Raw genomic sequence first — 22,488 nt, 5'->3', positions numbered from 1 at the left:
ATCCATTTATTTTTCTATAAGATCCTTTAAGATGGAAAAGGATTTTAATACTTTTATATTAAAAATATATGCTGAAATTCTTTCTATGTTATGAATACTTCTTACGACCTTTCTTCTGATAAATGTTATTGAAGTACAGCAGACATGCAGAAAAGTAAACAAACATCAGTGTACAGTTTGATGAACATTCACAACATGAACACACCCATGTATCAGTCTGAGACCAAGAAAAGAACACCGACAGAACTCCAGAAGCACTCCGTGCTCTGTGCCCATCTCCAGTCATGAGGCATTCCCAAAGTTATCCATTAGTGATTTTTGCCTCATTTTAACTAGATATAAATGACATATAGTATATACTCTTTTGTGTCAGGCTTCCTTTGTTCACCTTTGTGTTTATTAGATACATTCACACACAAACCCTTCTTAGTGGCTGCACAGTATACTATTTAATGGATTACTATGATTGACTTCAGCATGAAAGCTCTTCTATGGGACAATTAAGACACTGTGAATTTCTCACTGTCATAAACAATGTTGCTATGAGCATCCTTATTGATTTGTTCACATTCGTATACTGTCTGTAGGATAAGTTCCTAGAAATGGAAATGCTTAACATCCATGATGTTAAGACTTTTGATGACTGTTACCAGCTTGTCCTTTAGAGTAGTGAAAATATACTTCCACCAGTAGCATGGGAGAGAGCCTGTTTTCCAATGTCTTCTCCATCAGTTCATGTTACAATTTTCTTTAATCCTTAAAGTTCTGATGGTTTCTGGTCTCAGTGTTTTAGCGCTATTAATAGCAATATTTCTCAATTCAAATCTTGAATTATTTCAGAGAGACAAGGACCAGCTTTTCTTTTTAAAGTTAAGTTACCTTTATATAATATGGTATTTGTATGCTCCGGACATTTTGTTTAGTGTATTACTCTGCAGTTACTAACACTTCTTAAATGCTAACAGACATCATGATGTAGGATTCCTCGAATGTGTACAGCCTGACCTAGCTAAATATCTCACTTCTCAAAAATGTATTGTTCCAGGGTGTGAAAGGAAATATAAATACTGTGTTCTTTATGTCTGTATTTTAATCGCTTTCTATTCCCTTAAATATAGAGATTTACTAGTCTAAGTAATAATTACTGCCCCATGTTTTCATAACTTGAATGTTTCCTTCCCTAAAGTCTTTTTTTTTTTTTTTTTTTTTTTTTTTTTTGCGGTACACGGGCCTCTCAGGGCTGCGGCCTCTCCCCTTGCAGAGCACAGGCTCCGGACGCGCAGGCCCAGCGGCCATGGCTCACGGGCCCAGCCGCTCTGCGGCACGCGGGATCCTCCCGGACCGGGGCACGAACCCACGTCCCTTCCATCTGCAGGCAGACTCTCAACCACTGCGCTACCAGGGAAGCCCCCTAAAGTCTTTTTAAAGAACTTTTTTCTTATTCTGAAAATAACATTACTGTGTGAAAATATAGATAAGTCAGAAGAAAACGAAAATCATCTGTATTCCCTCTACCCCATTGCTTGTTTGTTTCCTATGTCTCACTGCAGTCTTTCTGTTGCACATTTATAGAATTATTTTTCACAAAAAATGAATTGTACTGTACACACTGTTTTGTAACCTGCTTTTCCCTCTTGATATATCATAGACAGTTTTCCATCCAATCATTTCTTGATCCAAATAACATCACTCACTCAGTGTGTTATTTACTCACATATATTCTCTTCAAAGTGCTTTGTAATCACCAAACTGTAAAGAAGGTGAAAGTTCCTTCTTCTTGTGGAATTATCTGGCAACTACTGTGTTTAGTGTCGAAAGAGTCTTGGCATCCTGGGACCCAGGGAGCCCAGGTGAGAAGGTGTTTATTGATGTGATTCTCCAGGCTCTAGCCCATGCCCCACACCCCACCTCATTTTGCTCCTAGCACCTCTGTCTGACCAAAAGGAGAAGCAGCAATCCACCTTCTTGACTTTCAAGTACATTTCAGTTTCCAGTCATAAATCCTGAATGCAGAGATCTCCAACTTTCTTGGATCTCTGCTAAACAAGCTACTTTTGGGAAGCAGTCAAATGGCAACATTTGTTTCCCAAAGCGTCACTGTTGTTTTAACTTCATTTATAAGCATGCCATGCTTATCAATTAGGAGTGCTGTCTTCACTCATAAAATGTCTAAGCTGATGGTACAATGGTTAGTTAACTTAAAAAACAGGCAATTACTGTATAAAACATACGGTTTTAAATTAAATTAGTTAGGATTTGGAATGGGACCAGTAGTTTTCTAATTAAATGTGGGTCTGGGGGGCAGGGAGCTTATTACTGTAGTTCCACAGCAGCATAATTATTTTCAGGAATATTCCTTTCTAGTTAACCTAACAGAAACTAGTGTATATTTTTAGTTGTTTTACTTTGTATACTTGAACAGACAATCCAATGAGAGACACTGACTCCCTGATTTAACTTTTTGCCCAGAAGAAGAGAGGTAACTTATAAAACTTGGCTTCAGTCAGGGGAAAAAAAAAGAATCTCTCTGAAGATCAACTACGATTGATTTACCAGGCCCAGTCAATGTTCGAGTATCTTACAGGGTGTTAAGTGTGACAATATGTGTTTGAAAAGTTTGAATACACAAATCATTAGGTCCAGAACTAAACTTGAGATGAAAGGTCACTGCTTTTTTCCACCAAGCCATCTAACCTCTAGTTTAAGCACAAGTATAAAACCATCTGCTTACCAGGAGGCCCAGGAGCTCAAAATCCATTAACACCATATGTATCAACAGAAGTGTGACTTCAGAGCCTCAACTGTTTTCAGTTTCTTCATCATTATCTGCCAGAAACTTAGCTGGGATGCTTTCCCTTTCCTTCAAATGCATTGAATTTCAGTTTAATTATGCAAGTCCCTTTCTTATTAAGTAATTACACACATTTTTCTCACCTGTGTGTCTATATTTCAGAAGTAACTGCTTCATTTTGTTGAAAATTAACCAAAAAGGGGGAAAAAGGATTTTATTTTCAATTTCCCTTCTTCTTCCCTTGGGGAACTAACACATCTTTCAATACATCACAAGATAAAGATGCTGGCTCAGTCTCTTAAATAATCCCTGAAGTCTCCGGCACAGCCCTTAATGAGACAGAGTTTGCTGTACAAGAAGTTGTTTTATTAAGTGAGCGAAAAATAACTTTTCCTCCTCCAAAAGTGCCCTTAGTGAAATAATTTAAGTCTGAAGCCAAACCCTCCTATACTTATCCCAAAACACAGGGAAGGTCAAACAACACAATTTCAAAATGACAAAATGGTACTTAGTTGGAAATCATACTTTGGAAATCTCACCCAAAATGGGAGGTTAACTGTGGTCAACATATGAAAGTAAAGTGCTCGCCAACTGGGAAAAAAAAAAAAAAAGACAAATCAAGCAGATCTTCAGAGAGCAAGGAAGAAAAAAAGTGGGAAAACTTCTTATACAGTTCATAATGATTGTGCCTTATTTATGTGGATGGAGGTTTTGTCCAGATAATCTTTTGCATTTGTGGCTTATAAAACATAAGCATTTTTATATCAATTACCTCATTCAATCCTCACAACAACCTTAAGAATGAGGCAAAAAATAAATTACCTCCCCCAAATTACAGATATGTGATCTGCAGTTCAGGATTATTAAATGGCTTGTCCAAGGTTCTATGTGGTTGGTCAGTGGTACATGACCACTGACTTTGAATAAGTCCTGCCCTACTGCCTTTTTAAATTAACTGACAGAAGATTATTTATAGTATAGAGGTTCTTCCCACGCTATAGTGACTCAGCTGTATCGGTGGAACAAAGGGAGGTTAAGAATTATTGGCATATATATTCTACATAAAATGTTAAATTCAAGTGGTTAATTTCAGCCTGCTCCAACCAAATCTTTCAAAGATGCTTACATTCACACAGTAACCACAGATATTTAAGTTCCTCTTTTGTTTATGGCGACACTGGCTGATTGAAGTTTCACTGATTTGTCTTTTTGCCTGCTGGCAGAACAATCCAATGGCAAAACAGCAGGAGGGGAAGGGAAGAAAATAAAATATCTGTATATTTTGAAAACTCAAAAATAAAACTTTGATATTATGGATTGACTATGAAGTAGCATCACCCTGAGGATTACTTATTGATCTACTAGCTGACTACCAAGGAGTCTCCTAACTTGTCTTCCAGTCTTTTCTCTTCCCTGCTTCCCTCAAGCGTATAAATTGGGGGCAGATTATTCCAGCTGTAGTCACTTTGTGCAAACGCTTCCATAAGCTGGCTAAGAAAACATAAACTCTTCACCCTGGTATTCAAGACCTCTGCAAAGTAATAATACCTATCATTTATTAAACACCTATTATAGAACAGACATCTCAAAACGATCCTGGTAAATGTATGATTAGGTTAATTTTAGAAGGGAGAAAACCGAGGCTGAGGGAGGTTAAATAACTTTCCCTAGGTTGGGTATTTATCCAGTGGTGGCACCAGTGTCCCAGCTCAGGCCTGCTTAACTCCAAAGTCCAGCCTGCCGGTCTAGATTTGTTTCTGACCACTAGGCCATACGTAGCCTAAATTAACACTAGCCTGCGGTGCTAGTTTGCAATCGTTCCTAGCCCTATCACAGTTCTGTGCTGTTGTGGCGGAGTTTTTCCACCTGGAATGTTCTCCCCAATCCTACTGCCTATAGAAATGTTGGTTCTTCAGGATGAATCTCAAACATCACCCCCTCTCCTTGAAGTCTTTGCTGAATCTTATCTCCAGCGACCTCTCACACGTAAAAAAAAATCTCCCTCTTCTTTGAATGCTTTTAGATTTTTGCATAATTCTTCTGGCACTTACCTTCTTCTTTTATTGTGGCTCTTTTCCTGTCCTCATGAAAAGTTTGCAAGCTTCTCGAAAACAGGAACTTGGATTTATTCATTACTCATATCTTTATATCCCTAGCAGAGTTTCAGTGTAGCAGGGATTCAGAGCTTCCGAATATAGATTTGTGATGTTGAATAAGAAACACTGCCTAGTTGCAGCCCAACCAATGAGAAGCCTCCATACTTTGGACTCCCAGCTTCCACCAATGAACTCTTTTGTTATTACAGCCCTGCCCAGCTACCTCCTTTTCCCTATAAAAGCAAGTTCTGGATTTGACTAGGATCAGCTGTAGTTCAGAAACGTAGGTTGGCAACTTCTTTGGCTGTTTCTGAATAAACTTGCTTTTGCTAGTAGAAAAAAAGAAAGGAAAAGAAATACTACGTAGAATGTACTGTATGGAAGACACAGTTTCTCAGTCCACCTCAGGCCGGGCCTGGGGCCCTGCGGCTTCCCCTCGGCCTCTCTCACACGCTCTCTGTGCGGACTACGAACCCCTCAGAAGCCCCTGGGCTTGGGGCAAGGGGGACTCCTCCGCGGCTGGTTCCCGCCAGCCCTAGTGCGATCAGCCGGTGCAGGCGGCGGGGTCGCCCTGGGAGACAGCCGGCGCTGGCGCCGCGCCGAGCGGGCAAGGAGGGGCCTCCCCGGGCTTGGGCCCCGCCATGGCCTGGAGCCAGAGCTGGGACGCTCGGCCGGAGGCCCCGCCGACCCAGTTGCCAGCCCCCATCATGCCTTGGACGTTTTCAAGGGTCCATCAAGAAGACCCTGTCGGTCCCTGCTACAGTGGTACCCGGGCCACTTCCTGCAGGAGAGGCTGAGCCTGGAGCATCTCAGCTTGGACCTGTACCAGATCCCTGGGTCCCTCGCCGAGGTCCCCCGTGACAGAAAGGTAAGAGCTGCTGGCGACCAGCTAAGGGGGGGACTCACTCCCCTCTTGAGGGCGATTTGAACGAGTGTCATCCAGGATTGGTGATGTTCGGCCCCTCCTTTGGAATAGTTTGGATCCAAGTATGGCAGGACTCAGAAATGTGTGAAAGTGTTGTTTGATCTGTTTCTAGCAAGTGTGCACCCCCAAATCACGTGTTCTAGAAACGTTAACAGGGGTAATGGAGTCTACATTGTGGCGGTCAATCGAGTCACTGGTTTGTGGGGGGGTCCGTGAAGCTGGCTTAAAGGGGTCCATCCATGGAAGGTGACCACTGCTGCCCCTTGTAGGAGGGGACGCGGGGTTCTGTGCAGACTAACCGTATTTCATGGGATGAGACTCCGTAAATGTTATGGAGGACCTTTGGGGGTGTCAGAATGCCTAGGTATTCCTTTATTTGTTTGGGGTTGGTTACTTGCGCGCCGCCGTCTCCGTACAGCGTTTGCAATCTGGAGGAAAGTAGGTGAAGGCCTTCTCTGCTGGTTTGCCTGCTTTTCCTTGATGATGTTTATGAGACCAGCCTGTGTGTGGAATGGTTGTGTGGCCCTAATAGTGCTGTTGGGTTACGCCTGTTTGCTTCACGTGACAAATCCTAAAAGCGGGGATTGCAAAAGCACTGAAGTTGCGGTTTTCAGACATTTAAAAACCTGTTTTCTACTTGTCATCCAGAGGTTGAGTGGTTTCGTCTTAATAGGTGCTTCATGTACAGTTCACCTTACCACGTACAGTTGTACTTGCATTTGTATGTTCAGTGCATAGTATTTTACTTCATGTGTATTCAGCCTTGAGTTTCACAAGATTGGACCGGCTTTCCCACTTCCCCCAACTCTTTATTCCACTAGAGTCTGCTGCTTACCATTGAATTGGTTATACCATTCTGAAGTTATTACTATTCTAAAAGCATTTCTACACAGTTTCCATTTAGGAAATCATAAACATAGGTGACTTTCCTGTGGTAGTTAGGCAAAACAAAAGGAAGGAAACTTTTCTTAATTTAAGCTGTGTTAAAAAGTTTATGTTTCTTGGGCTTCCCTGGTGGCGCAGTGGTTGAGAGTCCGCCTGCCGATGCAGGGGACGCGGGTTCGTGTCCCGGTCCGGGAAGATCCCACATGCCGCAGAGCGGCTGGGCCCGTGGGCCATGGCCGCTGAGGCTGCGCGTCCGGAGCCTGTGCTCTGCAACGGGAGAGGCCACAACAGTGAGAGGCCCGCGTACCGCAAAAAAAAAAAAAAAAAAAAAGTTTGTGTTTCTTGTAAAATTTATTTTATGTAAAAGTATTTTAACAGTAATGACTTCCTTAGCCATAGAACCCTGAAAAACTCAAATTATGGTAACACCTTATTATGACCCTTAATTTAATTTGTACTGCTCTAAATAAGCATATAATTTTATCAGCAAGTAGATGACTTAACCTTGGGGGAGTACACAGGATAATGGAAAGAGCCCTTGTTTGAGTAGTAGAAAGGCCTAGTCCCATCCCAGGCTAGCCCATGCTACCACAGTTAGCCAAGTGACATTGGACATAGCAATTCACTCAGGTCCACTCCATGCCAGGTACTGTGTCAAGGTACTGCACTGGTGTAATTCTTACCACAAGTTAGGGATTCTGATGGATATGTTTAAATTCATCGACCTATGAATCTATACTTTTGGAAGAGTTATGAATAGGCTATCTTGAAGGAGGGGGGTTGGATATTTATTAAGTCCTTTTTCGGCTGAATGATGTATGCATTATTCTTTAATGACTTTTCACATTAACCCTATAAGGTGGGTATTGTTAGTTCCATTTGACAGATGGAGTTAAATAATTTGCCTTAAGTCACACAGCTAGCAAATGGTATAGTGAGAATTTAAACCTATCTAATTCCTAAGCCTATTATTTCCTCATTAATCACATGGCTTCAAGCCAAGGAAAGAGCAGTTAATGTTATTGAGCATCTGTTTACTTCAGGCACTGTGCTAGGCACTCTCATTTGTGTGGTTTTATTTAATCCTCATGGGAAATCAGAGGCAGTAATAATTGAATTTTACAGTTTGACTTCAGAATCATTGGAAGAATAACTTGTGCCTGGACCTAATCTGAGGCTTATGTTTTGTTTTGCTCCTTAAAGGTGAGGGATATGCCCGACCAAAATTATAATGTTAAATAAAGCATCCAGTTTAAAAAAAAAAAGTTTTTTTTCCTTTTCTCTCTGAAATCTCCTTCTTCTCTGTTCTCTAGCTCAGTGAAGGGCACCACCAGCCACCCTTGAGCCAGCAAATCCCTGGATGTCATTCTTGACTCGTCCCTTTACTTCACCCCACATCCAACTACAAATTCTGCAAGTGCACCTTCTAACTATCTCTCCAATTCTTCTATGTTGTTTCATCAGCCGTATCACCTGTGCACTCTCAATAAACAAGCAACTCAGAGAACCAAGCAACTCAGAGAAAGTAGGCAATTCGCTCAATGCACTTCTTTACTGGGTTTTCCCATCACCTTTTAAATGAGGCCAATCTTTCTTCAAATTTATAAAACAAATTATAAATAGGTTCCTTAATTTTAATTCCACTTATAACTAGCTCCCTGAGTTTCTTCTCCTTTTACAGTCAAAGTCTTTATTTCCCTCTCACTACCTTCTTCTTAAACCACTCTATCTGGCTTCTTCCCCCACCATTCAGTTTACTCATATCCTCAGCTGCAAGGAGTTTGTTGTGAGCCACTGGGAGGATGGAGTTGCTACTTAATTTTGGTATTTGGGGCGTGGTTGCTTTTGAACATGTTAAACTGGAGACGCCTGCTCAGTTTAAATTGGACCTGCAAAGTTGGTAGCTTATCAACATTCAGAGGCTATGTAAAACCCAGTCCTGGATAAATTCTCTTAAAGCAGTGGGTCTCAATCCTGGTTGCACGTTAGAATCACCTGGTGAGCTTAAAAATCCCAAAGCCAGGCCCTACCCTAGGCCCATTTTACTAGAATATCCAAGGCATGACCCAGGCATCAGTATTGTTTCAAAAATTCCCTGGATTATACTTATCCGGGGATGGAAATAGTCAAAAAAAGAGAATGAATTCCTTCCAAACATTATTTGGCACAGCTAGGACTTAATTTAAATGTAGTTCATCATAATCAGTAGAGAGAATTTTTCACTGAATTTTCTCAGAGGGAGAATTTGTTCCACTGTGAACAATCTTGTCTGAAAACTAGAGTTGGACTTTGATTTTCCAGAATCCTTCCACCCTATTCTCCCAAATTCCTCACTGCTTAAAAAACTGCAACTGTGGGTTGTTCTATCCAAGGGGATAGATAGAACAGAGCAGAGAACACGGATCATTATTCATTCAACAAACATATTTAAATGCTGGGACACTGCGTTTGCTTCAGGAGACTGCAAGATAAGATACAGATTCCACTCCAGGGATGCTCACAATCTAGCCAGGGAAGATAAACTTGTAAACAAATAGGTATAATCAAGTGAGCTATATGGGGGTGTAAAAGTAGAATGGTCAGTTTTATCGGGGTAGGGGAGGGCAGTTCAGGCTTTACACAGGAGGTGAAGCTTGAGGTGCATTTTGAAAGATAAACTTGTTGATATTTGCAGGCAGATAAGGAGAGACTAGGGAAGATAACCTCAGAAAGAAAGGGGTGTAGTAAGTAAGGGGGGCTGGTGGGTTTGGGAAACTGCAGATAATTTGGAGTGGAGAGTGTGTTTGAGTGTGCAGGAGGTGAGGGCCAGGGGTGGCAGAGAAGTGATTAGAGAAATACCTAAAGAGGGAGGGGGATGGACTGTTAAAGGCTTTAAACTTTCTCCAGGTGGCTGCTTCCTATAGACAGTGTGTTACAACATGGGTAACAAAGCCGCTGAATGAAAGCATAAGCAGAATTGTATTTTGCAGCAAACCTTAGAAAGATACCTCATATCTCCTAAATTACCGATGCAATGTCTACAAACCAGATGTGATCAAATGGAATCTAGTCATTGCATTTCTATTTAGATATGCAGTTTCTAAGGTGGGGAAATGGGATTATCTCCACAAGAACCAAGCTTCAGTTGTTTGTCCGTTTCAGCACATTTCTTCCCTCCTCATTGTCCTGTATTCTCTCATAGAACAACTACTTGCCCCAGGTGGTCTATTACCACAAGTTCCAGTGAGATAGTGACCTAGTGACTGCCCCTGACTCATTGAGTGTACAGGGCCTGGAGGGCTGTACCTGCCTGAGTATCACTGTGCTGGAAATACAGCCCACTCCCTTCCCCACCCCTCCAGGGCTGCCTAGGGGGCATTGATTCTTTCTGTGCGTTTGTGATAAACTCTGTTGCATCCTAGATCACCACTGCCCTAAAAGGAAAGGAGGTTGGTGAGAAGTTACAGCGTATTAGTATTCAATCTGCAAGGAAGAGGGAGGGCAGCAAAAAGGTCTCTTGTTTCTCCACCTGTCGCTCAGCCCCTAAGCTTTGCAGACAGCACTGCAGAGGCAGTGGAAGCTGCTCTGGGCAACGCCTATCCAAGAAGTAAACCACAGGCCATTTTCCAACAAGTAGTCTTATTGTTTAATTCAGAAATCTCCTTGTCATTCTTGGACCCAGACAAGCCTACAACATTCAGCTGCCCTGTGAAAAGGGGGTGCTGGGGGACCTTGCTCTTGAAGGATTATCTCTACCCTCCTTCTGTTTAGAAACATCTGATGTATAGGTCTCATTCCACTCTACTACCATCTGGAAGGCAGGAAACCTGTAGTTTTATCCTCAGTCCCACTGCTTGACTTAGTGAACTTGGCAAGCTACTTAACATTTAGATGCCCATGATAGCTTTTTTTCACCAGGAGTAATACATACCACCTCCTAACTTCTTGAAATGCTGGATTCACTTGATTGGAGCTTTTTGGAGGAAATGGTTAAAATACGTGCCCTTATCAGCTAATTTATATCAAAATTATTTTTTTCCATTCCTTTTGAAATGGAAAAATATATATCTTTCCAAAGGAGAAATGGGCTTCTTTGATATCTATTGAGAATGAACACACCATAAATTGTGTTAACTTTTAAAATATTTATCAATTGCAAAGTAAATGCTTCATTGAAAATGGCAACTTTTCAAGATGATATTTACTGTTCTATTAGTTTCCCAAAAGATAAGGCAAAATAGAATTCTGGGAATACGTCTAACATCCTGACCAAAAGATTTGATCAGTATCTTTCTGTATTTTAAACTATAAATGAAGTCACAAAATGTAATATTCCACTAATATGTGACTATTATAGCTCAGAGGTGTTAAGTCTATTTCTTCCTGATAAAGACGGATTCATTTTTGAAATTCCCTTCTTTACCTCTAAGAACATGGTAGTAGTGTTCCTAGAGCTATATAATCAATCTTCTTTTTACTCAGACCAAACTGAAGCTGTTCTTAATGACAAGAAAAGGGGCGGAAGGGAGCCTGTCAAATAGGATTATTCAGAGGAAAGAAAACTAAAGGGATTTAAAATTGCAACCTGTGATTACCTTCTACATCATAAAGGAAGGACTGAGAAATAGAATAGCATTTTATCAAAAATATAAATCTAGAGAGGAGAAACAACGTCAGTTTTTTAAAAAAAGTGTTATTTTAACTGCCATGATTACCTGGTAGCTTACATTGCTCAATATGAAAGGTATTATGTAACAGCATTGGTGATGTGTGTGTGTGTGTTTCCTAACAGCTCTATTCACTATCAGGTATTAAAGGTTAAGGGTAGCATGTCACTGAGGGTGTCAGAAATTGTCCGTTAGGTGACTGATACCTTTTATTTGTCTCAAGTTTTTGCTTAGGCACATTATCAACCATTAGCTGACAGATCTTCAAATAATTGTACAGATTCAGGGATTTTCTCCTGTTTTATAGTTTTAAGAAACTGAAAAAGACAATTTGTCTTCAGTGTCCCGAAATAACCCTTTCTGTACGTTTGTCCTCTCACCTTCCCCTGACTTACTCATGTGCCTAACCATAGCCTCCATACACACACATATATAAACACATTGCTGTCATAAGGCTAAAAGCCCAGTAATATAGTAAACTGAATATTAAATCATAGCATATTATTAGGATCTTAGTACAGCATCGTCCTTTGCTTTTTAAAAGAGAAAGAAAGGCTTAAACACAAATGAATTGACCTTCGATAATAGAACATCACACACTATGGCATTTGTATGAAAATAGTACTAATACCCCCCAAAAATTACACCTTGTAGGTGTCCACCCTCTCCTTATGAATAGGGATGGCTTGGTTGCCTTAAGCCAAAACATGAATCAACAATAAAACCAGACATTAAAATTATGTCTCTTAATACTTTCTCTGAGTTCTTACTGTCAGACTAATTCATGCAGCCTTCTAAATGATAGTTAGCAATGGGAAAAGCAGATGAAATTATGGAATTACTATAAAGGAGAGGATATCCTAAGGTCATCAGTAGCTTCATGTAGAGTTGTACCTATAATTTAGTAGCTGGTACTGCAGCTGTTGGCAGCACATTTTGAACCAACTTTTAAAGTTTAGCATTAAAAAGTTCACTTATATATTCATTACTATGAATCTTGCAAGTGTATCTTATAGGCTAAGCTATTTAAATATGAGTGAAAACGAAGATCCTGATATTTTAAAATCAAACTGTCTCAAGCGGTAAGTGCTGAAGAGGAGGGCAGAAATTAAGCCGTGGAGGAGTTGGGGCAGGAGAAGATCAGGGAGAGGAAATGTACTGTGCATCTCTGAAGCAGATTGCTGCAGAAATTTAGTTATCATGGTTTTATTGGGAGAACTAATTAAATTAATTTGGAAACCCCAAATTAGAAGAAATCAAGCAGATCTACAAATCTTAGTAAAGTAACATACATAAATGGGATGCTACAGGGCTCAATACTATCTCTTTGTATTGAAATGCCCCTTAGGATAGGGTATAATTTCAACAAAAATGGAGTTAAGGGGATGGATGGCTTAGGGAATTCCATAGGGTGCATACAGACTTATATTTTTAGACTGTTCATTTACATAGAGGTCCAGTCTGTATGTGCTGCTAGTGATTAGCCCACCAAGTAGCCAGCCATGGAATGACAGGAAATAGCTTTATTTGGAGGGTGGGAAGCCTTTATTGTATGTTAATGGACAGCAATAGAGATCTGAGTGATCAGGGAGTCAAAAAACTGGATGCAAAAGTGAGATGATTGCTAAAGTATAGGTTTCACAACTCTTCATCACCGAATCTTCTCATCATCAACCAAGATTGCAGTTAAAAAGGAAAATCTTAACAGTGGAAAGGAAATCTGGCCCTTTAAAACTATGTGGTGGAGAGCGCTGTGCTGTAGAAACACTGATTTCCAATGTTATACGACAGCTGATCATTTTAGTCCCCTTCAACATCATTTTCTAAGACTAAGTGCTCTTAGAACACCACTGGAGGCTGTGTTGATGGTAGACATCCTGTGCATCAAGTGCTTTTCTACTAGTATCATGGTGACATGGTTTGGGGTTTATTATTACACGAGTCTCTCCAAACTACTTGCTTTAACGTATGAGACTTAGAGTATTTCTTTAATAGCTAACCATGGATGTTCATTCACTCATTCATTCATTCACTTGTCCTTCTGTTCTTTCATTCCATAATATTTATACACATGGGTAGGCATTTTATGTACCTGGTTCCAGTAAAATGAAAAAAGAATGACAGAGTTCCTGTCCCCCAAAAGTTCATGATCATATAGAACAATATTCATACCATATATATGTGTGTGTATATATATAAATATAACACAATGAGATACATTATGATTTTGTACAAATTCAATGGGCCTCTCTCTTTCTGTATTTAAGTATTCAGCTGTGTTCTATTGTTGAGCAGCTGTACTAGAGTTGATATAATTAAACCAGCATGCAAGTCCTGACACTGGTTACTAGTCTTGTAACCTTGAGATTGGGGTAGAATTTAGCCTCTCTAAATCATTTCACGTCTCAGAGCCCCAGTTTCCTCATAATAGCTAACACTATAGTGTAGTATGAGCCAGGTACCATTATATGTTTTACATGTATTAATTTATATAGCCCTCTCAACCAGCCTGTGAAGAGGTTGCTAATATAATCCTTGTTTTGCATATGAGAAAACTGTGGTATATGTAGGCTGAGTAATTCCCCAAGGGTCAGACAGCTTAACAAGGTTTAATAATTGGCCACAGCATCTGTGCTCAGTACAGTCTCTTCAAGTAGAGTGCTAATAGTGAGGTCAAAATTAGGGAATCTATGGGAAAGGATTTTGAGAAGTTTAAGCACACAAGAGTAAAAGTGTAATTTTTAAAGCTTTTAAATCCAAAACTGCATTGGAGGAAATCAACTAACAACTGTAGTGCCCTGCTGTATTTCCTTAGCACCCGTACTCTCTTCCTTGGATAAGAGCACTTTGATTTCCTCCCTTAACTCTCAGTCTCTTAGGTTGGGGAGGAATAGCCCCATTCCTGTCTCCAAGGATGAGAATATTGAAAACTGGTTATATACATGTTCTGAACCAAAAGCAAGGTTAGTGGAGAGCTAAAGTCAAATCCCTACAGGCCCTCCAAACTCCAAAGTCCTGGACATGCCTAGCCTCGGAAACCACTATGGTCAGAAGTCTTTGCTTTTCCTTCTGAAGTCTGTCAGGAAATAGCTGCTTGGCTTCAGTTTTCTCGTCTATGCTAGCCACTAAGTTTCTTTTTTATTCATGGCCAGGAGTCAACAAAATTATAGATCTATATAAGGCTCTTTACCTACAGTTGTATCCAAAACCAAGGAACACATAAATATACTTCTAGGCAAGCAAGTTTTCCTCCCATCATCCCCAAGCATGGATGCGAGCAGAGCAGGGCACACACTCCTAGCTAGAGCGCACACCCCACAATCACACCAATTTCATACCACTCTGGAGCTAAGAGAGACAGTACTTCAGAGGCTGGTCCAATGAATGAAGCCATTTCTTCAGTGGTCATAAAATTGCAAAGACCAGATCCCTAAGGCTACCTACAGAGAAGACTGAAAGCTACCCTGTTTTTTGAGGCTCCGTGGGTATATCCATGGCCCTCCGCATAGTCTGGATAGCACAGACATTATTCTGCCATATGATTTAAAGTTGGCATTCACACTTACAAATCATACTAGAATTGACGACCATTTTAGGCCTGTAGACTTTTACTAATTTAACCATATAAACAGAGTATCATTCAAATGGTGCTTTGAGCTGAGACGAGCCAGACTGAACGGGAATTTCCTGGGATTTCCTCCCAGACATTGGTTCCTTTTAGGTTTATATTTCTGATTCAATTGCCACTACCCTCCATTTGCTCTCACTGCCCTCTTTCTGTCTCTCAGCCTCTTCCTTTTCCTCCGCACACTTCAGCTTGAATACAGTAATCCCCGCTTATCTGCAGAGGATGAGACTCCCAGTGGATTCTTGAAACTGCAGATAGTGTTGAACCCTATATATATTATGTTCTTTTCCTAGACATACATACCTGTGATAAATTAGGCACAGGTAGAGATTAACAACAATAACTAATAATAAAATAGAACAATTATAACAAGATCCTATAATAAAAGTTATGTGAATGTATTCTCTCTCTCTCTCAAAATATCTTATACAAATGTAATGCCTTCTCTATCTTAACTAAGCACTTATCATGCACTGTGGCCAAAACTTTTGCAGTTTGAGGTGCAACAGCAAAACTAGCACAAATTTCTTTTTCTTGCTTCACAATTTCATGCATAGAAGATTCCTTCTTACCATAGGTCTTAACAACCTCAGTATACGATTTTTTTTCTTATTAAGTTGAAAACCATTTACATTTTCACTTTAAAAACGCACTTTACAGCTCCTTTTTGGCATATCCAAATTTCCAGCATCACTACTTTTGTGCTTTGGGGCCATTATTGAGGAAAATAAGGGTGACTTGAACACAAGTACTGTGAAACTGTGATACTGTGATAGTCAATCTGATAACCCAGATAGCTACTAAGTGACTAACTGACAGGATAGATGGACAAAGGGATGATTCACATCCTGGGGACAGGATGGAACAGGGTGAGATTTCATCACGCTACTCAGAATGACGTGCAACTTAAAACTTATGAAATTTATTTCTGGAATTTTTAATTTAACATATTTGGACCTCATTTTACTGTAGGTAACTGAAATTGTGAAAATTGAAACTGTGGATAAGGGGGGACTACTGTATAGACTTTTCAGCCTCTGTGAAAAGAGCAAGGTTTAAGGACAACAGCAAGTTAGACATGTAGCATGTAGTACCTGATAGAAGGATACTGTCGACTCTGGAAACCACTATTGCAACAAGTGTACTTGTTTCTCAAGGTGATTATATCACTAGCTAGGGCGTGGAAGTCCATCAGCAGAATTACAGGCTCCTGGAATCCAGTGAAGCTGGGAATACAGCATATCTTCTATTGTCGTTTTTAACCTGTAAGAGTCCCCAGGCATTCTGCTACATTCCAGTCAGCTGACTAAAGCAACATTTTCTTTACTGCATTTAGCAGAATTTCAAGAAGTATGACCTAAAGATCTCAGACATAGTTTTCTATACTTTATAACTAATACATTCAATATTCTGAGACACTTTTCTATTTTTCCCATTATTTTAGGCAAGTTGTTCCTAAATAATTCCTTTACAAAGGTTCTGTCTTTGTTCAGGCAAGGCTTCCCTCTGTCCCAGCCTACATAGAACATCTGTATACAATCTGAATGTTCTTGGTGCTGACAGCCCTGCTTCTCCCCAGACTGTCACTATCTGACCATCAGCTGTGCACTTCTGAGAACCCGCAAGTGCAAATGCCAGTCTTCCCCCTGGAAGGCTGTGAGCTTAGCATTTCTCCAGGATTCTAGCCCAGTTCCTCAAGTGAGTCTAAAGTTGTTTTTTCCTCCAGTACTCTCATTCTCCTAGCCTTTAACATAATAGTTTACATCCATCAATAAAACAATAAAATGTCCCGTTAATTAGAGGAAATATTTTCAGACTGAAGGTGAACTATGTATTTTCTGTGTGATTTGCTATGTCACATCATGGAAATATAATAAATTCTGCTAAGAATTATGACTTACATACTTTGAAAGTAGTCAATTTCAACTGTCTCTTTAAAAATAAAAATCTGATAATGTTTCTTTAACACTTTATTCCCCCCCCATTTCAGAAGAATATGCCACTAAAAAACACAACTCCTTTTGCAGCTTTATAAAATTACTTTTAAAACTGTACATGGGGGCTTCCCTGGTGGCGCAGTGGTTGAGTCTGCCTGCCGATGCAGGGGACACGGGTTCGTGCCCTGGTCCGGGAAGATCCCACATGCCGCGGAGCGGATGGGCCCGTGAGCCATGGCCGCTGAGCCTGCGCGTCCTGAGCCTGTGCTCCGCAGCGGGAGAGGCCACAGCAGTGAGAGGCCCGCGTACCAAAAAAAAAAAAAAAAAAAAAAAAATGAAATTCCTTTGGTTGAGTTGTACCAAATTGCACTGTTCCGAAGTGCCACTGTCTGAAGTTTCAGCTTAATTGTGATCTCCAGACTGGAAAGATTTAATTAAAATTAACAGAATATAGCGTATTTTTTAAAGATATCCTTTTAAAACCCATGAGTTTTCCTGAGGAAGAGACAGTTGTTTTTAATATTTCTATTTAATCAAGTTATATCAATAATATCTTAGAGTTTAAAGACAAGGCACAAATTGGATTATAAAATCATAAACAGTTACAACTACAAAATACTATGCTTAAGTGTCCAAAAAAAAAAACCCTCAGGAGCCTAGATTCTAGACCTGCTTTCTACCACTAGATCTAGCCTCACCTTTGGCTTCACCATCTCTGTTCTCTTTGATAATTACTTGATACTTGTAATCTTTCAACCATTTAATGCAAGTACAACACAAAAATCAACTGCAAATCAACTATATGTCAATAAAAAATAAATAAATATATGAAAAATAAATCAACTGCAAACTGAAGTCAAAGATGAGGCACAAGGATGATGGGGCTGCAAAAAGAGAATGATTTACATATCAAAAGACGAAGGAGGTCTTTGGGCCTGGACTGTTTTGCATTCCCCTATCTACCCCTCCCCTCTGACCCTTCTTGCAAGCTGCAAGAAAGTTAAATGCGAGGTGTGAAAGCTTGTTGGAAAAAATTTTGCGTCAAAATAAGACAAACCACATTCTTGTTGCTCTCATTATTCTATGATATCTTTAGATACAATTATACCCTTCACTGCAAGTATAACTGAAATAAAATAAACCTATTTTCATAATTTTAAGCTTCAAGTTTCAAGGTAGAGTGACCCCTGTTTTACATGGACTCACTTTAAAAACGGCCCTTTTCTGGAACCAGTTATCCTCGTATAATCAGCACTGCCTATATTTTAAAATGTCTGATGGAAATAATAAATTTCACCACAGTCAACCTGCCCAGGTTAACTAAAATATCACATTTTCTTTGGCTTTGGCCAACAGTATATGCACCCAGTGTAGTAATCCTGGATATCTTACACTGATCAGAAACAGTGATTAATATGTTTCATTAATAAAAATCTGAGAAAGGATTTATTAGTCATCAGATTCAGTTTGGTTGGCAAAATTTCAAAGTATAGGCCCCATGTTGAGTGAGTGAATAATAAAGGGGGTCCTTAGTATGAATAGATTGGGATTCGACAGCATACACCGACTCTTAAATTTTACAGAAGCAGAAGCTGAGGTCAAGTAAGGTTGCAACTTGCCAAAATCCCCTTTCAACTCTTAATTTTTATTTGTCTAGTGAGTCTATGGTACATTCCTAAGCCTTTCATATATTACAAGGTTTAATAAATCTCACTGGTGATTAAATGTATTCAACCTCAATTCCTCATGGTTCAACTAAAATCCACTTCCTCTGTAGGTAAATTCCATTCCATCATACCTTAGGAAAGTGACTGATTAATTAAAATAATCCCATGGTTTGTGCTATACTGGGCTAACGTTAGGCTTGGTTACCTTAGTTCAGTAATCTCTACTAGTAAAATGTATTTATAAAAATACTTCTGACATATGCATTAAGTCCCCTTCATACAACATGTGGCTTTAAATAATGAGGGAAAAATTTGGCAAAAGCATTTTGTGTTCTGCCAAACCCAGAACAAAATGGTTTATGAAATTTAACTAAGGCTTAAAGCACTGGTTCCTGCTTTTTTTCCTCTCTGAATTCTTTGTCCTCCTTGAGGACAAAGCTTTTCTTAATTTTTAATATTTAAATTCTCAAGGCAACTTTTCATCATTTTTCCCCTGTGGTCTAGAAAGATGTAAAAGAATGTTAATTGAAAACTAAGAAATGAGGAAAATACTCATTTAAATGATCTCATGTTTAGTATTATTGGGAGTCTTTTAAATTGCATGATTAAAAAGCTTAATATATTTTATTCCTATGAGTCATCTTAACATTCCCACAGAAAATTAAAGATTAAAATTCAAGAAAAAGAATTCTGTAAAATGCTGCTCTGATTGAACCGAGCCACAACTCTTGAATCCTATCTGACCCAGAAAGACCTTGGGTGGGAAAGTTTTGGCTCTTCCCCAACAAACTGGCTACCATCTTACAATGGAAATAAATCTCAGACCCAATTTTGCCATACATATAGACATTTAATTAACAAACACATTAACAAGCAGATTCAAAAACAGTTCTTACAACCTGATCTGGAAACTTGAAGATGTGCTCTCTGTTCTTTAGGTATTCTGCATGAAAGTTTACTCGAGTTAGGAAAAACAGTAATCCACAGGCAGGATTCTGTCCTGTATAGTCTGCTCTAGATCTTGCCTCAGATCCAGTGAATGAACACAAGAGCATCTGGGGGTCCAGACTCGAGTCTCCTCCCTGCTGGTCCAAGTTTCAGGGTTCACCAGATTTACACAAAAGGAGAGGTGTTTCTAAAATACCTCACCAATCTGTGAGTACCTTTAATGCCACCAATAATGGCCCATTTCTAACATTCATCATGCCTATAAATAAACCATAAATTTCCCAGATAAAAACCACGTCTGACATTTAGTATGCTAATTAGCCAAGTCTCAGATGTTGAGATACAGCGAGCCAAAGCACTTGTACTAGTTACTTCTGAAAAATGGCATTTTCTGATAAATTGCTTGCTGCCCATCTCTGAATCTCCATTAAAGCAACTGACTGCCCCTTGGGTTAAAACGGAAACTAATAGACACATCTGTGATATTATACTGTCTAAGCTAGAGCATTTTTAAAGGGATCACAGATCTTGTAACCAAGCCTTGATTATTATTATTAGACATTTTGAGAGAGCATTTATAGCAGTAACAGGTGAAATAACAAAAGGAGAAATTCTGTTTAGAATTCTCTTTGATAGCATTTCTAAATGGGAGTTTTCTTAGTTTGGAGAGTTAATTTTCATTTCACCGTATATATTCCATTTTACCATGGACCTTTACCTGTATGAATTGGTAGATACTATTCATGGTAGAGATCTTGAGTACTTAATTTACTGCGATGTTAAACTTGGAGTTCATTATATTTTGCCCTAATTCCTGCTGATTTAAAGCACTCACAGCTAGAGATGGTTTTATAAACAGAATGGTCTTTAAAGGAAAAGGAATGTTATTATGCTTTTCTTTCCCTTTTTAATGCTAGTTGCTAAGCATTAGAATTGTGAAAACTATTTTTAAATTTAAAAGCATTTTCATTATCTAGCTCTTATGAATTCATATGTACACAGAGGCATCTACCAAAATAGTGAACAAGCTTTGATGCTCAGTCAAGAGAAATAACCATTATGGCCAGTCTTTTAGAGAAGCATATTCCAAATGGGCATTCCAGAAAAGCTAGGAGAGCCGGAAAGGGGTGATTTAAATGCTATTGTCCTTTAAGCCTGTAGTGTTAGGGGAAGTAAACTGACATTTGTTGAGTCATTATGTGTCAGGCAGTGTACCGTGTACTTTACATGCACTATTTTATTAAATATATCCACAATCGTTCTATTAGGGATGGCAACAGTATAGAGTTAAAAGAACAGGCCTTGAAGTCATGAAGATCTGGGTTTAAATCCTAGCCACCCCCCCACACACTATCTCTGGGATTTTTGCCGAATTGTCTTCTCTGAGCCTCAGTTTCTTCATCAGTAAATGGTACTGCTTACCTTATGGGGCCAACACATGCACACTCATGGGAGTGTGTGTGTGTGTGTGTGTTTCAATGAGTGGCATATAGTCATCACTGCAAAATGTGTCTATTTTCTTATTGCTAATGAGTTAGCATTTCTAACAAATATGTTATAGGGTAAGTTGTGTTCCTCCCAAAGTCCTAACCCCCAGTACCCCAAAATGTGACTGTATTAGGAGATAGGGGCTTTTTAAGAGGTGATCAAGTCAAAATGAGGCCTTTGGGGTGAGCCCTAGTCCAATCTAACTGGTGTCCTTATAAAAAGAGGAAATTTGGACACAGAGAGATACCAAGGGCGTGTGTGCACAGGGGAAAGGCCATGTGAGGACACAGTGAGAAGACTTGCTATCTGCAAGTTAAAGCGAGAGACCTCAAGAGAAACCAAACTAGCTGACATTGCTCTTGGACTTCTAGCCTCCAGAACTGTGAGAAAATAAATTTCTGTTGTTTAAGCCACCCACTCCATGGTACTTATTATGGCAGCTCTAGCAAAATAATACAAAATGTAAACATAACTATCCATGTATTGCTACTGACATCAATTCAATTATTTTTAAAATAAAATTTTCCATCATCAAACAACCCCAATGTAGAAGTTAACATGAATTATCCTGAAAACAAAGAATTTTTTCCAAGTGGCAGAATAGCAAATGGGATTCATTTTAAGGAGCCTTTATAGAGTTTATATAAGTAGAAAAGGGGGAAATGAAATTTCACATGTCAGCACTTATTCATTTATTGCATATGTATCAGGAATCTATTGTGCATTCTCAGGTGATAAAAAGATAAATTTAACACAGTCCCTGTCCTTAAAGACCTCAGAGGCAAACAGTAAATCGTGCATTTTGTAAAAATATTCCAAAATACTCAAAGAGGTGGTAGGTTATGAGTTGTCTCATTTCCCAGAGGCATAGGGAGAAGGAACCTTAGGAGTCCACATAGACTGTTCCATGAAGACATTGATCTTATCAACTAGTTTGGTCCACGAAGGTCAACAGACTTCTAATAATATTAATTGTGGCATTAGAAATAAAACAGGAAAACATATCCTTGTAAAAAGCTATAGAATCTTTACATTTTGTAGGTGTCTCTATTGCCTTTACTTCCAAATCATTAAAAAAAAAATCCACTTCACTTCATGTCTACTACCACAGTGTCCAGGTCCTTCTCATCTCCTGTCTGGACTGCAGTAGCCATTGGCTTCCTACCTTGCCCCTCTACACTCCATCCTTCACAGAGTAGCCAAGGTGATCTTTTTTAAGTCCTAAATTTAATCATGTCATTTCTGTGTTTAAAATGTATCAAAGATTTCCTGTTTTCAATTAGGAAAAAAATTAAGGTCCCTGACCTTTGTCTCAAAGGTCCTATGTGATCTAGTTCCTGCCTACCACTCTGACCTCATTTCCCATCGCTTTCTTCTATGCCCACTTTTCTGTTTTATAAGTATGTGCAGCTTCTCCTCATTTTAAGGTTTTTGAATTAGATGTTCTCTCCCTGCCTAGAATGCCCTTACCCCCAGA

The 22,488-nt window shown here is 39.4% G+C and overlaps 1 long non-coding RNA gene across 1 annotated transcript in view; it reads right to left on the bottom strand.

Moving 5' to 3' along the window:
- Positions 1 to 4,963, bottom strand: part of LOC132520373 (uncharacterized) — a 176,317-nt gene extending 171,354 nt beyond the window's left edge. The window contains exon 1 of the long non-coding RNA XR_009540535.1: positions 4,843 to 4,963. This is a non-coding gene — a long non-coding RNA (uncharacterized LOC132520373). The remainder of the gene's footprint in view (positions 1 to 4,842) is intronic.
- Positions 4,964 to 22,488: the final 17,525 nt, after the last annotated feature.

The sequence above is a fragment of the Lagenorhynchus albirostris genome, chromosome 5 (assembly GCF_949774975.1).
Source record: "Lagenorhynchus albirostris chromosome 5, mLagAlb1.1, whole genome shotgun sequence".
Lineage (NCBI taxonomy): Eukaryota > Metazoa > Chordata > Mammalia > Artiodactyla > Delphinidae > Lagenorhynchus > Lagenorhynchus albirostris.
The sequence above is the reverse complement of the archived record's forward strand: the minus strand, read 5'-3'. Positions and strand labels throughout refer to the sequence as shown.